The sequence below is a fragment of the Mesocricetus auratus genome, unplaced genomic scaffold (genome assembly GCF_017639785.1).
Source record: "Mesocricetus auratus isolate SY011 unplaced genomic scaffold, BCM_Maur_2.0 Super-Scaffold_100013, whole genome shotgun sequence".
In the NCBI taxonomy this organism is placed as follows: Eukaryota; Metazoa; Chordata; class Mammalia; order Rodentia; family Cricetidae; genus Mesocricetus; species Mesocricetus auratus.
The window spans coordinates 70761711-70786123 of NW_024429196.1; the positions used below are offsets into that span (position 1 = coordinate 70761711).

General features: G+C 46.5%; 2 long non-coding RNA genes across 2 annotated transcripts in view; one reads left to right on the forward strand and one right to left on the reverse strand.

Moving 5' to 3' along the window:
• LOC121143656 overlaps positions 1–13281 on the forward strand; it is a 41577-nt gene extending 28296 nt beyond the window's left edge. Inside the window, exon 3 of the long non-coding RNA XR_005880947.1 lies at positions 12724–13281. This is a non-coding gene — a long non-coding RNA (uncharacterized LOC121143656). The remainder of the gene's footprint in view (positions 1–12723) is intronic.
• On the reverse strand, positions 718–24296 carry LOC121143655. Its single transcript, XR_005880946.1, has 6 exons — positions 24166–24296; positions 19262–19416; positions 18970–19121; positions 18000–18145; positions 1600–1712; positions 718–1190 (listed from the first exon to the last, which is right to left on the reverse strand). It is a non-coding gene; the product is annotated as an uncharacterized LOC121143655 (long non-coding RNA).
• Positions 24297–24413: the final 117 nt, after the last annotated feature.

Genomic DNA, 24413 nt, shown 5'->3' on the forward strand with positions numbered 1-24413 from the left:
GTGTGTTTAATTTTTTATATTCCTGATTATTTATCCTATAAATTCTACCTATCTTGTGTTTGATTCATTCTATTTGAAAAGCTTTTCTTTGCATTTTCCAATTTGGTTATTGGGTTTTTAAATTCCATGTTTTATTTCATCTTGAGTCCTCTTCAATGTTTGTATGGCTTTACTGAATTCCATTTTCAAGTTCTGGATTCTTTTTGTCATTTCTCTCAGCCTTACACTCGCTTCCTTGGGCATAACTCAAGCATTTATTCTCCTGTCCTTATCCTTAAATCCATTGAGCAGTTTGTGTCTTCTTTAAAGTCCTTGAATTTTTCAATATTTATGACTGTTATTTTAAATTCCCTATTCTGGTTTCATTTAGGTAATTCTCATTGGCAAATATTTCCATGGGACTGGTAGGTTTCAGAGGGGAGACACTTGGTCTTTCATACTGATTGTATGTTTCTGGTGTCTGGGCATGTGGACTTCTTCTGTTAGTTCTGGGTCCAATATGGGAGAGTAAGTTGGGGCAGATGAATGGATGTGCAAGCAGGTTTGGCCCAGAGGTTGCAATTAGTGTAGGTGAAATAAAGTCGGGTGGGCATAGGGGACTGGGGTGGTGTGCAGGCCGTGAGTTCTAGGGCATGGGGTATATCTGGCTGAGTGGGAGAGTTTTCATGTGTGGTGAGACTGGCTTGGAGGTCATGAAAAGCAGAGCCAATGTTGGAGGAATCTTAAAGGTTTGTTGTGGTGCAGACAATGATAGCCATACTAGGCCTGGGCACTGGTTGTAGCCTATAGGCAGCTCTGACAGGGTGAAGAGGGAGAAGGTCTGGCAGAACTTAGGAGGTTAGACTCTGGAGAAGGATGTCCAAGCTGCATTTTCATTCTCCATTATAGATACCTTTTCCTTAACTTGTCTGTCCCTCCATCACCACTCCCCAAATCAAGTCTAGAAAACTCATCCTGATGAGATTCTCCTGCTTCTCAGAGTCTAGCTTTCCCTTGAGTCAGACATCACACCCTGAAAGGTAGGAAATGGAATTCCATCTTCCTTTTCAGACTGTTCCTGCCATGGAGAGTGCCAGGCCCTTCAAAGGGCTTTCAACCCAGCATCCAAGTGCAGGGCAGCAGCAAATGAGGGGAGATCCTGACCCATCTCCAAAAGCCCCAAACACCAGGATCCAGGTAGGAGCTTGAGCCTGTGAGACAGAGCACAAGTGTTACAGAGACGGCTCCAGTTCCCCCTCTCTCCACCCAGCAGCAGATTGGGTCTTGTGCTCCTGAAACAGAAGAGCTCAGATGGGACATCCTAGAAGACCACGCACCCAGAAGCTAATGAGAGCGAGCAGGGAAACTAGAGTACACCATGTACAAAACAAGCGGGCCTGGCAGGATGGGCTCCCAGGTCTCCTGTCCCTGCCATCCCTGCCCTGTGCCTCCCTCAGCACGGGCATACCCAGGAATGAGCGTGACGCTCCTGAAAGCCTGTTTTACCATGCAGTCAGTCTAGGAAGACAGATAAGAAGATGCAAGAGTGTGCATGAGGGTGTAAGCATCCCCAAAGCTGAACAGAATACTAGAGCAAGGGTGGCATCATGCTTCACGTACTCCCCTGGTCAGGATGTCCATGAAGAGGGATGAGCTGCTGCAGATCATCAACCAAAGGCATCTAGTCTTCACAGGCCCGGCTTCATGCACCACCACCATCTTTGCATTCTGATCTTGGGAGAGAGAGAGAGAGAGCCACCACCCCCTTGTTTATGTCTTGACCAACAGCCAGCCATTGTAGCCATCTCTTGATCCTATTTCAGGGTCATGAGCAGGCACAGATACTATTTTTATGTCCTATGTTAGTTCCTGTTTGTCAGTTCATCAAGAAGCTAGCCTCCTGACTTGTACAAGGACCATGAACTACAATGCCAACAGGAAAGAATTGTGGAATCTAGTGCATTGTTAGTGCCATTTAGACATCACCTGGGCTCTATAAGCATGGAGGGTCTGTGCATAGAATGAAGCATTAACAAGCCTATGCCATCACTCTGCAGTAGTGCCAATTGGCCCATCATAGAGCCCATCATCATAGGGTTCAGTGAACTTTGTGTTTGTGAACAGGCCTGAAGAAGGAACCATGAACAAGTAGGAGCAAATGTCCTCAGAACAGAGTTGAGGGTCAAGTGCAAACAGAAGGCATCACAGAAGTTTTCAGGGCTACATTGGTATCCCTGCAGAGGAATAGGAAGACCAGACATGAAGCCACAAGGGACACAAGTGATACTTTGCATTTGTTTTCATTAAATGCTTATCATAACTGCATTTTGCTCCTATTTCCAGTAACTGGACACAGCTCACCAGCAGTTTTTTTTTTTTGTTTCAGGAGACAGGGTTTCTCTGTATTGTTTTGGAGGCTGTCAGTCCAGCCCGGCCTCGAACTCACAGAGATCCTCCTGCCTCTGCCTCCTGAGTGCTGGGATTAAAGGCGTGTGCCACCACTGCCTGGCCTTACCAGCAGTTTTTGAATGTGAAGTCTAGTAGAAGTGGCTTCCCATGCTCAAACTGCTTTCTATAAGCCTTGTGTATTATGAGCCCTAGTGAATGGTGGCTGTCAGCCACAAAGGAAGTCTGGCACCTTCTGGGACGGAATCCTGGGTTGGTACTCATTTTAAAGTATCTCTTACACATTTTTATTACAGGGTCTCACTGTTTAGTCCTTGCTGTCTGGCCTGAAACTGGTTTTGATAGAGCAGGCTGACCTTAACTAGACATCTGCCTAATTTTGTTCCAGAGTGCTGAGATTAAAAACTTGTACCAACACATCAGACTCCCTTCCACTAATTTAAACTTCAAAATTATACTGTAAACTAAGGATGCCTTTGGGCATTCTGTCCATTACTTCAATGTCTTCAGCATGAGCTCCACGACTGCAAACTGAGTGTTATCAAAATGGACCTACCCATCTCTGAATACGTTGAAGCTCCCTGAATCAAACCTCCTTAATCTCTGTGTTTAAAGCAGACGTTGCCTTCCTGATGATGCCCATGCTCTCCTTACCTTCTGCAAGCATCAGATAGCCACTGGTGTTTGATTACAGTGTCTTCTAACCTTCTAGGAGTGAACAATGGTGTTCTGTACATTTGATCAGCAACTGATTTCATATGCATGGCTTAACCTTGTTTTGGCTCCTTTGTGGCAGAGAAAGCCCTTCAGGATGAATGAGGGAGAGACCATTCATCTGAATGAGGAAAGAGCAAGAGTGTTCTAGACAAATGGGTAACAGGCATCAAGTTCCACATTCCTCAGGTCTAAGGCCTTCAGCCTCTACAGAGAATACCACCTTCATTTTGGTCAGAGTTGAGAGGCTCTTGAGGTGGCACAGTGCCTGTCTCCTTTCCCTTTGACCTGTCCAGGGTAGACTGCAACAGGGCCCACCAACATGCCTGGTCCCAGGCCCTCTGCCCTCTAGTACCCTCCCAGAGAGGAGCTCACACACCAAACACATGGAGATACAGAACCAAGGAAAGAAAAGATGGCTCCTGGGGGTTTGGGGCTTGATCTCTGAGCTCCAAGATCCATCTTAGGAGCCAAAGTACATGGTGTTTTGGACCAAAGGTCTGTCTATAAAGTTACAAGTTTCCCTGACAAGATGGTTTGTGTCCTAGAGCAACTACTTAAGCATCTCTTAAAAGGTTCTCTTGAGTGTCTTCTTGTGAGGTATACATCTATGGGATGTGTGTCAAGAGCATATTATACAGTATCTCCTAGTGACTCTGCTGACTTCTCCTCTGGGAAGATGTGGAAAAATTGAAGCAGGTGTGTTAGTCAGGGCTCTCTAGAGGAACAGAACTGATAGAATGGAATTATATAAATATTGTTATATACATAGATGTGGAAATTTATTAGACTTACGGATTGTGGTCCAGCTAGTCTAACAGTGGCTGTCTTCTTAATCTGGTAATTGTTCTGTACATGAGGCTAGATATCTCAGTTGGTCATCAGTCTAAGTGGGAATCCCAAAGAAGTAGGTTCTAATGCCAGTACAGGGTTACCTCCACAGCAGGACAGATGAACTTGACAGAGTGAGGGCAAGCAGGCAAAAGGTGAAAGCTTCCTTCTCCCATGTCCTTTTATGTGGGCAGCCACCAGAGGGTGTGGTCCAGATTTAGGATGGGTCTTCTTCAAATGATCCAGATTTAGGGTGGGACTTCAGACTTCAGATGATCCAGATTTAGAGCGGGTCTTTCCACCTCAAATAATCTGATCAAGAAAATCCTTCATAGGTGTGCCTAGCTCCTTGGGTTTTAGTTTCCCATATCTAATCAAGTTGACCAACATAGGCAAACTGGGATAAAGAAATTAGCTTTGTCAGCCTGCTATCCACGTCTCTTCTCCTTCCTGGGTAGGGGGACCAAAGAAACTTGCAATGTCTCTTGAGCAGCGTGGATGTGTCCATGCCACAGAAAAGTCACCCAGCCTCTTGATGAGCACCTCTGTGCATTTTGAAGACTCAATCTTCTCTGTACAACAATATCCCATGATTCCCTTGTTGGTTTCTCCCTACCAGGAATTCCTCACATGGCAACAGTAAATGAAAATCCCATCCCTAGCTGCTGATTTTACAGACCAAGGGACTGGAATCCCTGGTCACTTGCTGGCCCAAACCTGCTTTGGCCCCACAAGCAAGCTGCTTGGTGTCTCTGGTCCTGCTTCCCAGGTGTGGCTGTATGGAGTTCACCTGGTGGTCATGGTTCTGGACTATGATGTGGTACAGTGGTTGGCTGGTGACAGCCTAAACATCTTGCCACACCAGTGTGCCAGACTGAGAGGGAGGAGTCCAAGGCAGATGGCAGGTCAGCACAATGGGGGGTCAGGCAGGAGGAGGGGGAGGATGAGAAGGCTCTGTGGGAGGACAGAGATCCCTTTTCCCAGCCTGGCACACCCTGCTGCTATAGCTTCCAAGGGAGCATCCTCCTTGTGTGTTGGCCCATGCTGTGACTCCCCAGAGCCTGACCCTCTTCTGGCTAGCCATGCCCTATACCCTTTTAACTCTGCTCTCCAGGGGGAGTTTGCTCCTCCCCTTGTTTGACCATGGCGCCTGCCTCATCCCAAGAAGCTCACTGTTTCTCCTCAATTCTGTGACTGGGATTTCCGCTGGACAGACTGTCCTCCTCCTTCACTGTGCTCCATGCCCTTTCTTCCTCTCCTCTTCCTTCCTTTCCACTCGCTCCTCCCCATGTCCCACTTCCCCTCTCCTCCTCTACCTGCCCTTCCTACTTCTCCTGTGCTCAGGCAGTTTCTTATTTCTGTCCAAATGCTCAATGATGGTGTTAGCGTGGGGGGTGGGGACAAGCTGGTGAAGACCCTGGAGCCTGTGGGGCACTCAGTTCTCTCACTGTGGGTGTTCCATCCTAAGTGTACTGGAGAAGCTAGGGGTGTAGCTTCCTAACATGGAAGCTATGTGGATCACATCCCTCCCTCTCTAGCCATTAGTGCTGAGGGCACAGTGACCCAGCAGCAACAGGAGGGGAGGGGAAGCTAGTACCCTGATTCCCACTGGTGTCCTATTGGAGCTAGGTGTTTGGGTACACAAACTCTTGGAGTTCTGGCCTGGCTCCCTCCTATGGTTCTTAGTCCACACAAGGCTGAATGTAGCCCTGTGGTTCAATGACAGTGGAGCTGGGCCCATACTTCACCCCTTGAGGGGAAACACATGAAGACTCTTAGGGACTTCGACAGATGGAACTTAGCACTGAGCTACCTTGCTGCACCCCAGCTCTCCACCTGATATCCCTGTGAACCTTTGCTCTCCTTTACCTCCCCCCTCCCCTGCCTCCCCATCCTCTAGTTACATCCTCTGCTATCTACTTCTGGTTCAGCATTTCCTGAATTCCCATGAGGGGGATGTGGAGGAAAGCTTTTAAGGTGAAAGATATCTTAAGGTTCATGGCCTATAAATGGGTGTGGCCAGTCAGTGGCAGAGTCTTTAAAAGTAACGATGAAGCAAGTGCTGGTGGTCATGCCTATGCTGTGTCTCCCTTGGGACCATGTTTTTCTTTCCTTGCGGTCCCTTACTTGGGGACTGTGATGCTTTTCTTTCGGGCAGGAAGGCAACAACATAAACTGTGAACGTGAATAATCTGCCTCCTTTTACACCCTTTCAGCATCTTCATCTGGTGGGCTGGAGGCTGTGGGTGCCACTTGGGTCTGATCCTTGCTGATGACAGACCCTGGTGATGGTTCCTTGGTTCACAAGCCCTCATCTGCTACTTTTACTTGCCTTTTTCCAATTCTGGGGAGGGTCTATGGAGGATATATCATCAGGTGATGTTTGACTGGACCTCAGGTCAATTTCAATCTCCTCCAAAGTGCTATTGATGCTTTGGCACCCACAGTATCACTCCGTGGGACAGGGTTACAAGGGCATGTCATATCTTCCAGGTAGCACAGCATGTCAATGAATGAATTATTCAATGTTATGTCATTGTCAATCTCCTGGAAACTGATGCTTTGCTCTAGGCCTCCACAGCATTGTCATTCTGTGGGGCTGAATTAGAATCATAATCTGTGTCCTCAAGGTAGCACAGGATATCCAGGGGTGAAATACTGACTGTCATGTAACTCTCAGTCTACTGGAAGTGGGTGTTATGCTGTCAGCCCGCACAGTGTCACTCTGTGGAGCTTAATTGCAAGAACAGTTGATATCTAGGAGCCACTGTAGATCGTGTAACCCTGAGCAGCTCTTGCTCCTTCCCTTTTCATCCACCTCCTGCAGTTGGTTCTTCTCATATGAGATGAAAGTGGGCAAAACAGGTAGGACCACCTGAAGGGCTCATGTTTGAACTGGGCTTCACAAGCTTCCCTGCTCATTTAAAGATGCACCCACTGCTTAATCAATAATTTAATATGTTGTTTGTTGCCATGACATCATTAAGACTTCTCCTCCTGGAGTTCACATGATTTCTTGAGCTTCATACAGTCCATGCTACAGATGGCTTCCGCAATCATGGTCACTGGAATTGTGGAAACTGTTTCTCTGAAGGCTAGTGGCAAGACTTCAGCACAGAGACATAGCCATGGGTGCCCCACATTCTGGTTGATGGTCATCCTTCATGTGGGATCTACAGCAATGGAGTAGGAGATAAGGTTTTCCAAGTGTGTGGAGTTTGGTGGAGCAGATGCTTTGTGGAGATGACGGTCATCTGATACTGTGTATTCATATGGTGAATCAGTGCTGAGACACTACCTGTAATTAGAGAGTCCGTGGTAGTCACTGTCCTCCAAAACCTCGTGTGCTAAATAAATATGTGCCACCGATTTCCTCCAACATCTGGCCACTGGTAACTTTAATGGCCATTCCAAAGTCACACAGTTTGATATTTCCAGCCACATCCATGAGGATGCTCTTGGCTTTTATGTGCCAGTAGCTAATGTCTCTTTTATGAAGGTACTCAACTGTGGGCACCACCTGCTGGAAAATGGGGGTGCGCCTCCTTCTTCATAAAGCCAAAAGCTGCTATGAGGTTGACTAAATCTCCCCCAGCCACAAATCCTGTGTACAACAAGATTTTGCTGGTGTTCTAACTAACCAAAATAGTTTCAAGACAATAGGATGTTGTACTTCCATGAGCCACCTCAGAGGTGATGTCTGAGAGCTTGTTGACAACCTCACTCAAGACCTTGGTGTCTCCTCTGGTGTTGGTGGGGATGTGGCAAATGAGCTTCACTTCTGAAGTGAGGCAGATGCCAGTGTTGTTAAGAACTTGTATAGCTGTCTCTGAGGATGTCCTTATCTGAGGAGTTGTCCCTGAGACCCTTCAGGGATGTGGAAATGGTACCACCACATGATACTAGAAGTTAAAGAAAAAGCAAGTCTCAAGAGCAAGTGTACGGCTGATGGCTATCAATTCCTGTATCATGAAAGTCATAGATGTGTCAAGCATTCTAATGATACATTTTTGGGGTCAGAGAAAAAAACCAAACCCCCAAGCACTAGACAAAGCATAAGAAAGACCAGAGCTAGAAATAAGTGGACACTAAGAGGAAGAAACAAGGAGACCAAAGAAACAGAGCTGGGGATTTGAAAGGATGAACAAAACTGACAAACCCGACAAACCCTTGACCTGAGTCACCCAGAGAGAGAAGACATAAAGTAAAACGACAGCCAAAAAAGGTGATGTCTAGTGGATCCCTTGGGGACATTTGAAATGGTTAGACTGCTAAACTCACGTCATCCACACCAATGCTGACCTAAGATGTTATCAAACATGCAATGCCTGCTGTCTTCCTGATGCTACTCCCTGAATCAGTGTGATGACAAACTCAGAATCTTACAGAACCCTTAAAGATATTGAGACAAGGGACAAGATGGAAATAGTAGTGCTGTCTCTCCTAACAACAACCTAACACTATCTGTTTGGAGATCCTTGGTTGGTCACACAGAGTGCTTCGTGTTCATGGTGGGTTCAGTATAGAATCCTAGGATAATCCCATACACAACGTGCTCAGTAACAAGCATACACAGATCGATGGGAAGCGGTCCGTGCTCGGCCACAAAGAATGGCTTTTTGTCATCTTCTGGAATATACATGAACATTGGAATTTTTTTTGGCTACAACATGTCAGCTCCAGAGATACGGTTAGTCTAACTAGTGCTATGGGTAGGTAGGTGGAACCTTAATAAAAGGTAGGGGGGACATTTTGGCACATGCAAAGGGGCTGCTGCAATGTAACAGAACAGAGGAAAAAGATCCAAGTTCACTATATGCATGTATGGAAGTGTCACAGGGAATCCTTTAGTTTGCGGTTGAGACTTAAAATAAAAAATGAAACCAAAGTTAAACATGACAAATTATTTTTAAAGGAACAATTAAGACAAATGAACACACAAGCCCATATGAAAATCTAAAGCAAAAACAAGTGGGTGCATTATGAAAAACAAAAACCCACTCAAACCCCAACCAACAAAGAGGAAATCCCCATGTCTAGGTACAAGAGATTGGAACAGTCCAAGTCTGTCATAACCAATTCTGGAGTCCAGCTGCTATCCATCCAATAGCTTTTCTGCAGTATGAGGACAAAAATCCTGTCTGAGCCAATGCCTTATACCAATACATGTATATCATCACTCTAGTGAATGTTCCAGTAACAGCTGGGAATAACCTAAAGCGGTTTATCTGTACCCAAGGACTACATTAGTTACTTTTCTTCTGGCTGTGACCACATCCCCGACAAGGAGGAATTTAAGGGAGGAAGGAGCTAATATGGCTTACATTTTCAGGGTTAGGGGAGGCATTGTCCCGGGAGGAACTGGTGGCATGGGAAAATGGTAGCTGGTTTCATGGCTTTGGCAAGGCCTCCTCCACCCATTTAATGAACCAGGTCCTCCTGGTAGATTCTTCCACCAATGGGTTTCACTACCTTCCAAGACAGCACACCTGCTAGACACTGAGCATCCAAACACATGAGATGGGATCCTGAGTGACTGTGCCCCAAATGAAGCAACCACCATCTTGGGGAGTTCACCTGGTTCACCTGTGACCATTGCAGATCATCATACTGGGGAGTATGGTTGAAGCCCCCCCCCCCGCCGCCCTCACTTAGGCTCTTAAGCAAACTTATTAATTCACTGTGGAATGATGCAGAGGCTTGTCATGGAAACAGACAGCAGGGGTAGACATTCATTTTATATCTTCCCCAGAGAAGGAATTTTGGTGACACTGTGCAGAGTCACTAGCTTATAGCATTGAAGATGAGTTTGGAAGAGTACTGTTATTCCCAATAGGGAGAATGAAACAAACATAGGACTCAAAGTTTCGTGAGGGGCAGGTGTTTGCAGAGAAAATTTTGATATGGTGGTTTGTCTCTAAAGGGCTTATGGGAGTAGTAACAGGGGCATGGACAGTGCAGAGAGGAATGAAGATATAGCTAATATAAGGCCACCTGGGTAGGACATGCTGGTGGGAATCTCAGGATTGCAGTCTTCTTTCAGGCAGTACAGAGTGGCGTTCCTGCTTGGTGGGTAAGATCCATGCTGAAAGTACAGAAATGCTTTGAGAATGCCTGAAGACGTGCAGCAGACATCGCAAGGCCTGGGACAGTGTACCAGAGGTGGAGGTGTTGGCAAGCAGCCTCAGAGGCAGCCCTGTCTCTGCTATGGCTAAGAAGAAGGTTGGGGTGGCGGCCTGGAGGGAAAGAGGCTGCAGGTGGGGGACTGCAGTAAGAAAAGGGAGTGAGGCTGATGGTGGCTTCCTCATTGGCCTCTGACTTAGTAGGAAAATTGGGTAAAACAGCCAGATAAATGAAGGTATTAGACTGCCATCTTTTTATAGCTAGGGGTGGAAAGGGGAAGAGGACCCAGATTTGACAAGTAATACAGAGCCACTTTGGGGACCCTAAAACCTGGAACTCATGGGAAGACTTGGGTAACAATGAGGAAGAGGGTGACATAGAAGTGAGAAAAGCTACCAAGGGAGAAAGGAGAAATCCATGACCCACCAGGCAGACTGGGGTCATACCAAGAGTCAGGAGTAAGAGAGCCAATCAAAGAGTATTCACCACTGGAATTGCTGGAAGCAGGGGAAGCTTCATCTTTTACAGTCTGGCTTTCGAGGCTATGGAGTACGAGGACAGACGGGCATCAGTGTGGAAGCAGTGAAGCTGGGCAACATAACCACCTTTGAGATGGGCTGCACAGCCTGCGGCAGATCAAGGGAAGCCAGACGGACTGGCTTGTAGGAGCCATTACAGCTGTGTGGTCACAGCAGTGGAGGTCATGGGTGTCAGGCCCTGGAGGACCACAGAAGAGGGAACTAAGGAAGTGATGTACTGTTCCCAGGTCACAGGGCCTGATGGATGGTGCTCATGAGAGACTTGAGGAGGAACTGGGTTTATCAAGGAATGGGCCTGCCATGGGGCCAGTTTTGAATGACTTGCCGACCCTTTGGTGGAGCAGGATCTTTATGAAGTAGGAAGGTTTGGGGGAGCCAAGTGACATAGATGAACATGTAAAGAGTGTCCGTAAAATACAAGATCAGCCTAGAGATGAGAGACAGGCAATGCGGAGGGGGAGGGTGGCTGTCTGTGTTACTTGAAGACAAAAGTGGCAAAATTTGTGATGCACTTGAGTTCGAGGGAAAAATTTGGCAAAAAGTCAAATTCTGTGCTGATTAGCTCCTAGAAGACTTTAACACCCCAAAGACAGTTTACAAAGGTCTCCATGATAAAACAGTACAGGTGCAGATGATCGAGTCTGGACAAGGGGTGGACAGCTACACATCCAGACTAAGCAGGGGACCTTTGTCTCGCAAAGGCTGTGCTAGGGCTTGGGACCAGCAAACAGGTGTGGTAGATAGAGGTCACAGCTGCAGCTCCAACCCTGATTCTCTAACACAGGGAACCAGTCCCAGCAGCAGGAGAGGGAGGGACCTCAGTCACCCTTACCCTGAGCAGGGATGAACGGCAGGAACCAGTCCCATCAAGCTTCTCAGGGGTTGGGGGTGCGGGGAGGCTCCGTGGAAGCCCTCCAGGGTATGGAAGTGGAATGGCTCTGAGAAGGGCTGAGGGCTGTGGAAAGCTAACAGTTAGCGCTGTCTGTCCATGCTGCTATACCCAGCACGTGGAGAAAACAGCTGACACTCATGGACAGGTCTCATGCTGTTACACCTTGCTTGTGATTTACTCCAGTATCTCCTCAGTTGTGACCTTCTGCAGTTGCCTGACACTTGCTTTGAACAGATGACAATGAACTTTCAAAGTACTTCAAGATTTCTGTCTCACAGTCCCACTGTTCAGCATGAGATGGTAGCTCTGGACTTTGTATCATTCATTGTCCTGTCCATCCTCTATATAAAGGCTTTGTTACATGTGTGTAGCATAACTCTAACCCTTGAGGGTCTTACAGATTTGGAGACTCATTTAAGAGACATTTGACATCCAAGCACTCCTGATGAAGCCAGAATGGGAACTTCACAAAGAATGTAAAAGCCAGGCTTCTGTGGAATTCTTGAGAGCTTTATGGTTGGGTAAGGCACAAATGATACAGCCAACATGTTTAGGGAATGTCTGAAATCGCCTGAGCCTGTAAGTATCCAAAGGTGAAAATTGATGATCCTAGAAGCTGGTAAATGAGAAGGTGGTTAGTTGGAAATTGCCTAAAAGATGGTTAATTGGGAATTACCTAGAAGATGGTTAGTTGGGAATCGCAGTGCTAGGAATGAGTTACCTCCCTAGGAATTGTTGGTCAAAGAGGCCCCAGAGGCTCCAAAAGCAATGAAGACTATTGCCACAGTTGGTTTAATTCCAGAACTGAGTAATAAGACCCTACTGTTGAAGAGGTTGCATGATATGGATTCCAGACTTGGAGAAACAAATCTAGGACTGGAACTCAAGTGTTCCATTCCAGTGAGCTAGCTCCTGTAGTGCCTGAAGTTGCTAAGAATGCTGAGGAGAATTAAGACCCAAAGTCCCACCCATTGTGGATTCTGCATGTATCATGATGTAAGTGCCAGGTGATGGATAGAAGCAACTTGTGATTGGAATTAAGGCTTGCTTTACAGGGGGAAATAGAGAAAAAACTGTGGTAAGGGAAGCCACAGGCTCCAGTGGAAACGCAACTGCTATTGATGAGCTTAACAACATACCAGCCCAAGTGCTTCCCTACATAAGTATTTATAGTTTGTGTCTGTTGGGATTGTTTTCCATTTCCTGGTTTTTGTTGTTTCTCTCACTTGTGTCTTATAGTAGAAGAAACTGCTCACAAGACTCACCAACTGTGACATTCTGGAGATGGACAGATGAACAGAAAGTCATGAGGACGTGTTCTCTCTGAGGAGTGGGAGAAACATCGTCACACATCTGTGCCACCCCCTCCCAGGCTCAGGGACCATCGCGGAAGAGGGGGCGGAAAGAGTGTAAGAGCCAGAGGATGGGGTGGACCATACCATGGGTGACAGACAGGCAAACACTATCTTAAGGAGTTCATCTGAGTCTGCACGCAAAAGATCTTCCCAGTGGGGGCTGGTTGAGGCCGTACCTCAACAGATGTTCCTCAAGTATCCATCTGCTCCCTACCACCTAACAAGATGCATGGGAGAGAAGCTAACAGATATAAGAACTGGGAAGAGGAGAGCCGGGACACCATCTTGGCAACTGTGGGGAAAGCCTTGATTAGTACTGGGTAAGGCTTTGGCTTTCCAGGTGTGGACTGGCTGTGGGGAGTAGTGCCCACACCCCGATAAGGCATCCCCGACATAGGCTCTGTAAGAAAGCTCAATAAATTCATTGGTTGTCCAGAGTGAACTTTGATGGGATTCTGCCTTGGTTTATTGTTGGGACATCAGGATGAGGGGTAGAGATGATGCGGACATTTCTTAGGGAAGGGAGTTTAACAACAGATGGTGTGAGCCCTTTCACATTCAAGCCCTAGAGATGATAGAGGATGCTTTGACTTTGATTATAATAAAAGCAGTGGTAACAATGAAGACAGACTTAGTTTGGTGCTTCCCTGGACTGGAGACATAGGTATTGCCTAGTTAGTGATCTTACTGACTGCCTCAATAGCCTTTTCATTTGTACCCTAAAATTCTCTGACTCCGACTACTGCAAACCTCATCATCTTTACCCTTATGACACTGAAGTCCATTTCGTAAACTCATATTTATGGGCATCAGAAGGATTGTGGCCCTCCCTGACACTGATGCTGTAAGGAAATGTGCTGTCCCTCAAGATGTCCTAGACTATATTTTGTGATGTGGTGGGAAGGGAAGACTTAGCTTGTGATTAATTTTTGAGTTAACAGAAAGACTGGGGGAAGCAGCATGGAGTAGGTGATGCACACCATAATGAAACCCTATTCACCATAATACCCATTTTCATACTTAATATATGTTGACAAAAGTTTTAGAAGAAATAAACCAAAGTAAAGAATGTCAAAGAAAACTGGATAATTAAACATAGAAATATGGGTGGTCATGAAAAAAATTGAAGCAGAAGCACAATGCAAACCTCAAACCAAAAGCTATACAATATCCAGAAAACAAAACCAAGCCCCCAGGAAGCAAACTCACTATGTTGAGGTCAGTGTGGATCACTGACGTCAGTCCCAAAGACGGACAATAGAAACCACAGCTCTCAAGGCAAGTCTGAGTCCAAATGTCCTCAGCCAACCAAGAGCTTCATTGCCAATGCCCAAGCCCAGGCGGTGCCTTACATGGGTGGGCAGCTATCATTTTCACAATGGCTCCTTGTGAGGTCATGGGAGCCATGGACCAATTAGAGGTAGCCAAAACCCATTATTGCTTCCAAGTTCATTCCTCCTGGCTCCTTCCAGATCCACTACATGAAGCACCTTGATAGAGGCAGAGGTGATTTTGTGTCATGTTTTCAGAGGGCCTGGCTCAGCATGAGGTGGGCTCAGCAGCTGGCACTGGCAACAGCGTGTGAGGAAACAGGTTTCACCAGGTCTTCTAACTTCCGTTACTTCCAGCCATGACACACATCCAAGGGTTCCCTAACTTCTCAAAACCTGTGCTGCCTAAGGGACCAAGGTTTCAAACATGTGACAGTACAAGACATTTCACATTCAATCCATGACTTTCTTCTTAAAAATAATAAGCAATGGTAACAATGATAACGGCAGTCTCCTGAATTATTGACTCTGGCATTTTTTAGTTTGGAAATGGATGTAGTATGCTTCGGTGGCCTTACGACTGAAGGCCATAAAATTCTAAACCAAGACTTGGCCTTTACAGATCTCATCTCTGCACTTAGGGTATTCTGTTCCTCTTGCTTTAAACAGAGTGATGAGTTTTAAAGTAGCCCCTCACTGACCCTGAGGCTCTGTTTCCAATACACCCAGGGCATGCGAGGAACATCAGTGTCACAACTACACCCTAAGACCCTTATCAGATCTCTCATCAGTAAGTAACCCACTCAAAAGACAGTGGTTGATGGATAAATTATCCTGAAAATCTTGTCAGTCCAGATTACTACAGACAGGTATTTTTTGTTCACAGGAAATGATGCTATGCCACCATGCTGTCCAACAAAATGCCTTGTTTTGGATCATTTATAAAAACATTTCTTGGTTGAGTCAAGATCAAGCTACCAAGATATATTGGGTGGAAAGGGAGCTGCTTTTTCTTTCTACCTGGTATTGTTGTGATCTTGCATAGGACTGAACTAAGTTCTTCAAACTCTTTTCTCAGTGCAGTGTTCTCAGTGCAGTGTCTTCTCATGACAACACGGATGCCAAGGCCTTGTCAAGAGGCCTCGCCTCCTAGCACTCTTACATTGAGGTTGACATTTCAACAGTGTTGGAAGCGTGCTCAGCCCTGACCTGACTGCGCACAAACTAAAGCTGCTCACTAGCCATGCCCTCTGCCTGAGCAAATCCTTCAGGTTCAACTGACACATGACAATTATAAAAGAGAGTGCTATTAGTAGGATGATGCAGGGACATCAGTTTTAAGGTCATTTTCGCGTAATATATTAAAAATAGAAAGTCAAAGTGAGGATATTTGTTTTCTCCACGATCAACATCACTAATGTAGCAAGAATTGTTACTCATTAGTATTGGCTCACAGTCATGCACATATGTGACACCAGCAACTTGGAGGACTGCGGTTGAAGGAGTATCTTGCATGTTCTTGAAGCTATACTACTGTGGCTTACCCTAGACAGCTGTCACTTTGGCATTTACATGGAATCCCCACAACCAGCCCTAGCTACATTAGCAAACTCCCTGCGAGGTTTACCAAAGATCAAGGGAGTCTGCTGGGGTCTTTGTTAGCAAAAGATTCAGGTACCACCGGGATGTCAAACTTTTCAACACATCAATACACTTAAACCTAGGTTATCAATTTTAGGGAAAATAGGATTTGGAGTCCAACCAGACGCAGCCTGTATGCATCACTCTGAGAACATGGACTCCAGGTTGAGTTGGGTGGCAAAATCTGGGGCACTGTACCCACAGAGTCACCCTTGACCAGTTCCTAGTCTCTCTGTCTCCCCCAACTGTGTGTGTGTGTGTGTGTGTGCGCGCGCGCGTGCCCGCACACACACATGACACGTACTTTTATGCTCAGTTGAGCTGCTCATGAAGGCCAGAGGCCAACCTCAAATACCACACTTCTGTGGCCTTCCACCTTGGTTTTCAAGAAATGTATCCCACCAATCCTGGAGCTCATCAGTTCAGCTAGACTCCTTTCTGTTTCTTTCCAGGGGAGGACTGATCACTGGGTGCTAGTGCACCTGACTTTGTATGTGGGTGCCAGGACCAGAACTTTGGGTCTTCACGAATTTCCAGCAAGCACTTTACCAACTAAGGCATCTCCCAAGCACCACCCCCAAATTCTAGTTTCTTAATTTACAGAAGGTACACCATGATTGTTAGTCTCTTGGCACTGTCATAGGCTGGCTGTCAAGTGTGGAATTCTCTAGAAGGCCATGTCTAAGTGCCCTGGTCACCGGTCTGAGTGTGATTTGGGCCTTTGTGCTTCCTACCACCAGCAGATGACCCAGGATGAACAACACACACAAACACACACACACAAAACAAAAAGAAACCTGCCCAGGACTGTCATCAGAATACTAGAGCTTCAGCTGGGCGTGGGGAGCCTGACCTTCTTATTCTTACTAGGACTGGTCCCTTCAGAGGCATCAAGAAGGCTCTATCCTGTCTTTCTGAGCTTTGGGAGTTGCAGGTGACCTTTGCTGCCTGTTGACACTTTGTCAACTTGATACAACCAAAGAGTCACCTGGGAAGAAGGAATCGCAGACGAGGGATGACCTGAACCAGATGGGCCTGTGGCCATGTCTATTGGGAATCATTTTGACGGTTGGTGTGGGGTGGCCAAGGCTAGTGTGAGTGGTACACACACAGCCCTTTAGGAATGCTGCTGGGAAGGACAGACCCTAGTCACAAGCACACTCATGTTCCCACAGTCACTCAAATATAAGCTTGTGTCCACACTCTAACACACACATATACATGGGCTCACAAGTTATCCATGAAGCTTTCATTATCCATTTTAGTGTTTCATAGTTAATGTGTAAAGATCAGAATAGTTTCATATGAAACAAAAACACAGCAGTGCAAGAAAATATGTGCTAGTTTTCTATTTTAACTTTAAAATACTTGGTAATTTCTGAGGTGTACAAATAAGAAAACATATTTCCTAAAGGCACTTATAAAACCACCAGAAAAAAATATAGTATTATGATGACAAATTTCTTGTGTCTGGACTTGCATGGACTGTGGGCTGACTAGAATATCACTGGTTTCTGGTATACCTGGAACTGGAGCTCATTTCAGAAGGCCATCTACCCACTGTGAGGCCACTTTCCAATCCTGAGGAAGAGCATGGCCCATCTGCATGTATTATCTGCAGATGGGTCATTTCCTCTTGCTGCCATGGTGTATTGATTCAACAGAAATGGGTACAGCCTTCTCCATAACGACTGAACCTTGCCTATCCCTTTAACCAGAGACCGCAGAACCTTGCCCTTTGTGTATTTTGAACTCAATTCCATCATCCTTCTGCCCATCCAAATCAGGGTCAAAGACATGTTGACTCCTTCCTGGAGGCTCTGAAGGTAATTATGAATTCTGGATGAGGATATTCCCTAACGGACACACTTGGCAGACACATCTAACGAGAAGAGAAAGGAACCTTTCACTAGAATGACCCTGAACAAAATCAAGAAATCAAGACTACTAAAGGTTGAAATAAATTATCACACATAGGAAATTTTATTTCTGAAAGATGAAAGGGCTGGAAATCACTGAGAGTGAATTTCTCACCTGTTTGAGCCACTTGCCTAAAGGGCTATGGCAAGGCATGGCTGCCTGGCTGCCACAGTGGTTAAAGTTTCAGTGTCACCTACATCTTGGTCACTGGTGGTTTTGTGTGTTCGGTCTCATGGGGAGTTGTGTTTTGTTCATGTCCTTTTTCTGAGATTCGGTCCCATTATCTAGCACAAACTAACATCTTAGGCAACGATGACATTAAACTCACTATTTGGGTTTTGAGAGCCCGATTTGGCATCTCCAGGAGAGCGGCACCACAAGAAAGAAAATCAAATTCTAGAGGCTTCTGACATCATCTGGCGCTGCTCATGAAGGGACAAGTCTCAGCTTTTCCAGGGAGGTTTTCTGGGGCATCTGCATAGGATGAGAGACATGGAGGGTGTTTCCAGTCTGGGATAATGCAGGCAGAGTCCAAGGGGAGCATCCACAACATTCAGCCCCCACAGTGATGCTTTCAGGAAATACTCTCCCAAGACTGGGGAAGATACAGTGGAAGAAGGTACAGGCCCCATTAGGAACTGGTGTTGTAGTTTTGTCAGCATCCACAGCATGTCTCTGGCTTGTAAGTCCCAGGAACCCAAATGTCAAGTCCCTCAGTAAGAGGACCATGCTGACCATCTGTCCTATCATGCTAACAGGGCCAGAGTGCAGGCTGCTAGGTGGGGGCAGCTCTGGCTACAGGTAGCCAGTTTTGGCCAAGTAGCTATAAAAAAAATGGTGGGGGGGAGTATTCCAGGCAAATGGATAGCCTGACACAAAGTCCCATGTTCTCCAGGGTGCAACATATTTGGAGAAAGAGGGTGAGGTTTAATCAGGAACTGGTGTTGTCACCACCCACAGCAGGTTACTGTCCTGTAGGACCCTGAAGGCCTGGATGTCTTACCGAACCCCAGGACCCACACATGTGAAGTTCCAATGACACACTGCATCATTGCTGACAAAGGGCCTCAGAAATTCAGGCTGCTATATCGAGGTGGCCCTGTCTACAAGCATAAGATGTGGCCAAGCATGTATGAGAGAGAAAGAACATTCCAGACAAGTGGAGAGCCTGACACAAAGTCCCATGTTCCCCTGGACTGAGGATGTGGTCTCTACAAAGAAGAGAAAGTTCATTGTCATTGATGACAGAGACTACAGAGAGGCAGGTACAAAGCCTGTCTCCTTCCTTTGTGACTTACCCTGGGTAGGGACACCAAGCAGGGCCTCCATCTTCAGGGTGGGCTTGTAGTATCTAGTAGAGACCATCTGGAGAAGTCTGTGGGCTGCAGTAGAACTGTGATCTGAACACCCTGATACCCAGAGGTGGCTGGGAAATGCATTGACCCTACCACTGGGCATAGGAAGTACAAACAAGCAATTGGTTAAGGTGCTGAGTTCAAGGACCCCTTCCTCACCCAAATCTCTGGTCTCTAGAAGAAAGCCAAAGCCATGAGTGGACAATGTTCAGGGAAGTTAGTGTCACGTGCATACCTGTGTCTGCCCTGACAATGCCCCCTCCAATGGGATACTTGTTGCTGTGGGCTGGGCTTCATTACTAGAGACCTGGCTGTCTTCACTTACTATGACCACAAGGTGGCCACCAATCAGCCATCACAAAAAGTGTGTTCAGAGCTGCGCCAATCTCCCTACAAGACAAGGGAGAAGGAGACCAAGTGTGAAGGTCTGATGGTCACAAACTCAAAGTCCACATTCTGCTGCAGTAAATGGCTCCTGGCCACCTTAAATATAGGGAAGCATGGACATGGACATGCTATAAAAGGCAACCCAACCTTCCTGGAGTACCTCAGAAACCACAGACAACAAACAGACACAGACAGACTTTATCCCGCTCCCCATCCTTTTCTCCTCTCTCTCTCTCTCTCTCCTTCCTCCCTCCCTCCCTCTCTATGTCTCCTCTCTCTCCTCTCTCTCTCTCTCTCTCTCTTTCTCTCTCTCTCTCTCTCATGACCACCTGGTGATTGAATTTCTTAACTCATTCCCAAGAAGGCAACACAATCCACCTCCCTAATCTGAAGCAGAAGCAAAGACCTGTCCCTGTGAACACCCACACCTAAACTTGCTCTGATCCCCTAAGCAGGATGCTCCATGCCTCTGGCCCTGTTTCCCTTGTGGGGTCAAGTGGGACTCACTACATTGTCAGGGTTGTAAAGTATGATGCCACACAATGGCTGGGCAGTGATGAGGCAGCATAATATGCCACATTGCTGGGAACATGATTTGGTCATACCCGTCAAAATATCCTGATATCAAAACAAAACAAAAAGCAAAAGTCTGGACCAGAGGGCCAGAGTGGAAAACCTGCTGACAGATCAAATGGTTCTTCTCTCACCAAACCTCAAAGGCTGATGGCACCTTTCCCTCCAGATGGGGAAGGCCTGCAGAAACCACCATTCCCTTTTACACACTTGGACTAGTGCTATGCCAAGACCAGGTTTCAGAAACTCATCTTTTACTACAAGCAGACACTCAGTGGACTCAAAATTACCTTCAAGAGCATGATCCCCTCAGATGAGCCCCTCTTTGTCTACTCCCTACCAGGAAGCTGCCCAGGAGAACTCTGAAGATACACATCAGCAGGGGGCCACACTGCACTGCTGGCCGCCATCTGGGGCTCCATGGCAACCAAGGTTTCTTCCTAACCCTGACCCCTAAGGTTGGCACTGGGTACGAAGTAGTGCCATGGTTGCGTGCCTGTGGAGACTGTGCTCAGTCCTAGGCCTGAAAAGGCCTACCTACCTTGGCACAGTGAACTAAGGCAATCTCAAAGGGGAGTAGCATCAATGTGGAGGAATCGTGTTTGTGGTACCCTGGGGCGGGAAGGGACAAACATAATGGAAGGCCTGCAGAGGAGGCTGTGAAGACAAAGAGATGTTGACAGATCAGCCCAATGCCAGAGCACACAGGAAGATAATGGATCTCCACTGATGGATGGGGCTTCCCTTCTCTCCCGTCATACCCTGCCTTGGCAACCTAAGACAGGAGCAGATTTCCAAGCCAGCATCATACTTGCACATGCCAGGACTCTCCAGTCAGGGCCTCTTCTCATGGTGGGCCATGGCCTGCACCCTCCAACTCCACTCTTCGGGAGAGGTTTGCTCCTTTTTCCACATTCTGCCTCAGTTCAACACTCATCCCTTTCTCCTCACCTCTGTGGCAGGAGTTTCCTCTGGACAGGCTCTACTCCTCCAATTCCCTTCAACTCCCCCTCCTTGTCTACTCCTTCATCTCCCTCCTTCCACGTCGCCCCTCTGACTGGACCTCCACATATTCTCTACTTCTGTCCCAAAGGAGTTAGTGAGAGAGAAGACTGAGGGGATGAAGGGGCTAAGCTGGTGAGAAGCCCAGACCTGTGTCAGTCAGTCTTGTTCCAGGAGTAGTGTTTTGCAGGAGGTAGACTCTCATCAGCTAGATGTCACATGACACCGCCTATCTGTGTAGCAAGCAGTGCTGCTGCTGCGGCTGAGCAAGCAGGGAGCTGGCACAAAGACCCAGGGGCTGGAGGACGGCTGTGGGAGCCTGTGCCCCAGGTGTGTGGGCACGCGGCACCCTGGAGTCTGGCCTGCTCCCTGCTGTGGGGGTCCACCCACACCAGGCCTTTCTCCATCACCACTTCAAAGAAGACACATGAAAAGGCCTGTTAGTGACATTGACTTAGCACTGAGCTACCCTGCAGTGCCACCTGATCCCTCCCTTTCTGAACCTTTGTCCCCTTGGCTACACATCTTCCCTTTCTCTCATACTCTAGTCATCATGCTCTGCTAACTACACTGGTTCTACATCCAAAGTTCTACATGAGAGGGAGACTGTGAGCTTGTTCCTTTTAAACAGAGACATCTGAAGTTTTCTACACCAGTGGATCCAATCTGACATTTGCAAGGGACATTAAAAAATCACATTGTATTAAAATGCAATGTAGAAGTACATTTTGGTGCCCTAAACTACTGAGCTCCACTCTCCTCTCCTCTCTGTGTAGGTTCTTACTGCAAGTATTCATGGCTCACCTATGGATGGGCAGGTAGCAGTGAAGTGTGTTCAGTACTCAAGTAATTCCATTCCTCACCCCCTTCCTGCCCTAGGCACTTGGAGCCAGAGCCAGTAGATGCAACCTGTCACTGGACATGGCTGGCCCTGTTGATGGTTCTGCAGGGCACAAGCCCGTGTTCTTTTCATTTAACCCTGTGATTGCTGCATCCTGGAACTGACTCTGGTAGGGGCTGCTCATCAGGCAAAGTATCAGTCAGCCTCATCAACCTCCCTCAGAATGTTTCTCAGAATACTGCCATTCGTGTCAAGGATCACAGCATCACCTTCCATGCCTGAGGTATCTGGGCAGGGCATCTTCTCAAGGTAGTACTGGGCGTCAGGCATGGTGTGCCTTTTGCAGCCCTTCCTCCTTCCTTCCTCATCTTCCTAAAGGTGCTTTGTCCCAGGTGATACAAAGGTTGGAAAGGCAGGTTCACTCACTCTCTTCTTCAAGGAGAGGGGTAGCCCTGATATTTAAAAGGGCTATCCCCACAGCTCAACTGATGCTTCAATATATTGAATGTTGCTGTGACCTCATTTTGTAACCTGTGTTTTCCAGATGACATGATTTCCTATAGGCAATATATCCAATCATACAGATGGTCTCCATGGTGATGGGAATTGTTTTAGAGACAAGGGGCACGTATTCTTGAATGGGACACAGCTATGGGTGTTCCATGGGATGACATACTATCAAGTACCAAAGTGGGAGGGACCATGAGTAATCTTGGGATAATAATTTGGTTGACTTTGGACAAGTGACAGGGAAGATGATATAGTGCAGTGGTGGTGAGCTGGTGCATGCTGGTTAGAGTTGTTTCTAAGTGTGGAAAGTGCTTCTGTGAGCATAGTTTTCTTTCCAAGTTATCTTGGGCCAGATAGAGCAGGGAGCCACAGACCTTTCCCAACATCTGACCCCTTGTGAGTTTAGTTCCCATGCCAAAGTCGCAAATCTTTGCATTTCCTACAACAGCCAGTAGGATGTTTTCTAATTTGATATTCCTGGGGATATGTGTCTTTGGTGGCGGAAGTGAGCCACTGACATGACCTGTTGGAAAATTTGCAGTGCCTCCTGTATACAGCCCTAAGGCACCTCTCCGGTTCTTCTCCATTATCCTATGAGTGGTTAATGGTGTATCAACCATGTGAAAGAATTTCATGATGTTCCAGTGATTTAATGTGTCTACCTCAGAGGTGATGTCACCCAAGCAGTTTTGCTTTCCTCAAGGACCTAAACAGTTACTTGTGTGGGAATGTGGCACACCAGCCTCACCTCCCAGAATGTTCTACAGCCAAGGGACAGTAGATTGTATAATCATTTTGAAGGATGCCCTCTTCATGGGGCTGGCCATGAGGCTTGCCTCCATCTCAACCACTTTATTGCAGGAAACAGTAGCACCACACGATTTAAGAACAAATATAAACTAAGTTAAAAGTTTATAGCTATGAATTCTACATCATTAAATCTGAGCTACCCCAAACAACCTAATGATGTACCTCAAGGTCACAGGAAAATTAGAATAATTCAAACTCCAATGAAGTAAATGAAAAAAACATAGCAAACAGCAGAGATGGAATCAATGAAATGGATACTCAAAGGACAATACAGAGATAGGAAACTCAAAAAAGTGGTTATTTGCAAGGATAAACAAAATTGGCAAACCCTTACCCAAATTAACCAAGAGAGATAGACACAAAGTTAGTATTACCCTGCTCCCAAAACCAAATAAGGACAAAAAAACATAAGCTAATTTCATTGATGAGCAAAGATGTGAATTTCATTAATGAGAGCACTTGATACTTCATATCCAATTCAACAGCTCACTATCCCCCCCTCACTACCAAATGGCTTCTCCCAGGAATACAAGAATAAGTACACACACACAAATTGACCAGCAGCACAGCATATAAACAGACTTAGGGTGGAGTCCCTTACTCAGTCACAATGAGGGATGAACGGTTGCCATTTCCAGGAAAGTAGATGGATCTAGAAAAAGTTGAACATGAAACAAGCCATCTCCATCAATGTGTAATATTTCTGTTTTTGTCTTCTATGGGTCACAGGGAGTGGGCTCTAGTAAAATGGGGAGTATCAGTCACACAGATGTGAGTGAGGGAAGTGAGGCAAGGCAGGAGGTGTCATCACAGGGCAGCATAGGCATACGGGGAAATGTTATAATGAAATTCCTTATGGGTAATATTTACTAAAAGATGTTTTAAAATAAGAAAAATCAATAGACAATAATGAAGAAAGAAAACAAATAGGCACAAATTAACCTTAAAACAAGAACCAATAATAAAACTATCAAAACTAAAACCAGAAGGCAAAATCAACAAACTGGGAAACAAACCCTCTGTCAAGGGCCAGCAGTTTGGAGATGTCCAAGTCCATCAGAGCCAATGCTACAGTCCAACTGTTCTGCAGCCAAACATCAGTGTCTCTGCAGGATGAGGACAAGGCCCACGTGGTGCCTGATGTGGACTGGTGCCTAGCATTCTTCACAATGACTCATTCTGAGGTCACCCCAAGAAATGGACCAATCATGGCTTGGCACAACCCACTGTGCTTTTTCTCACTTTATGTCCCACAACCACTGTA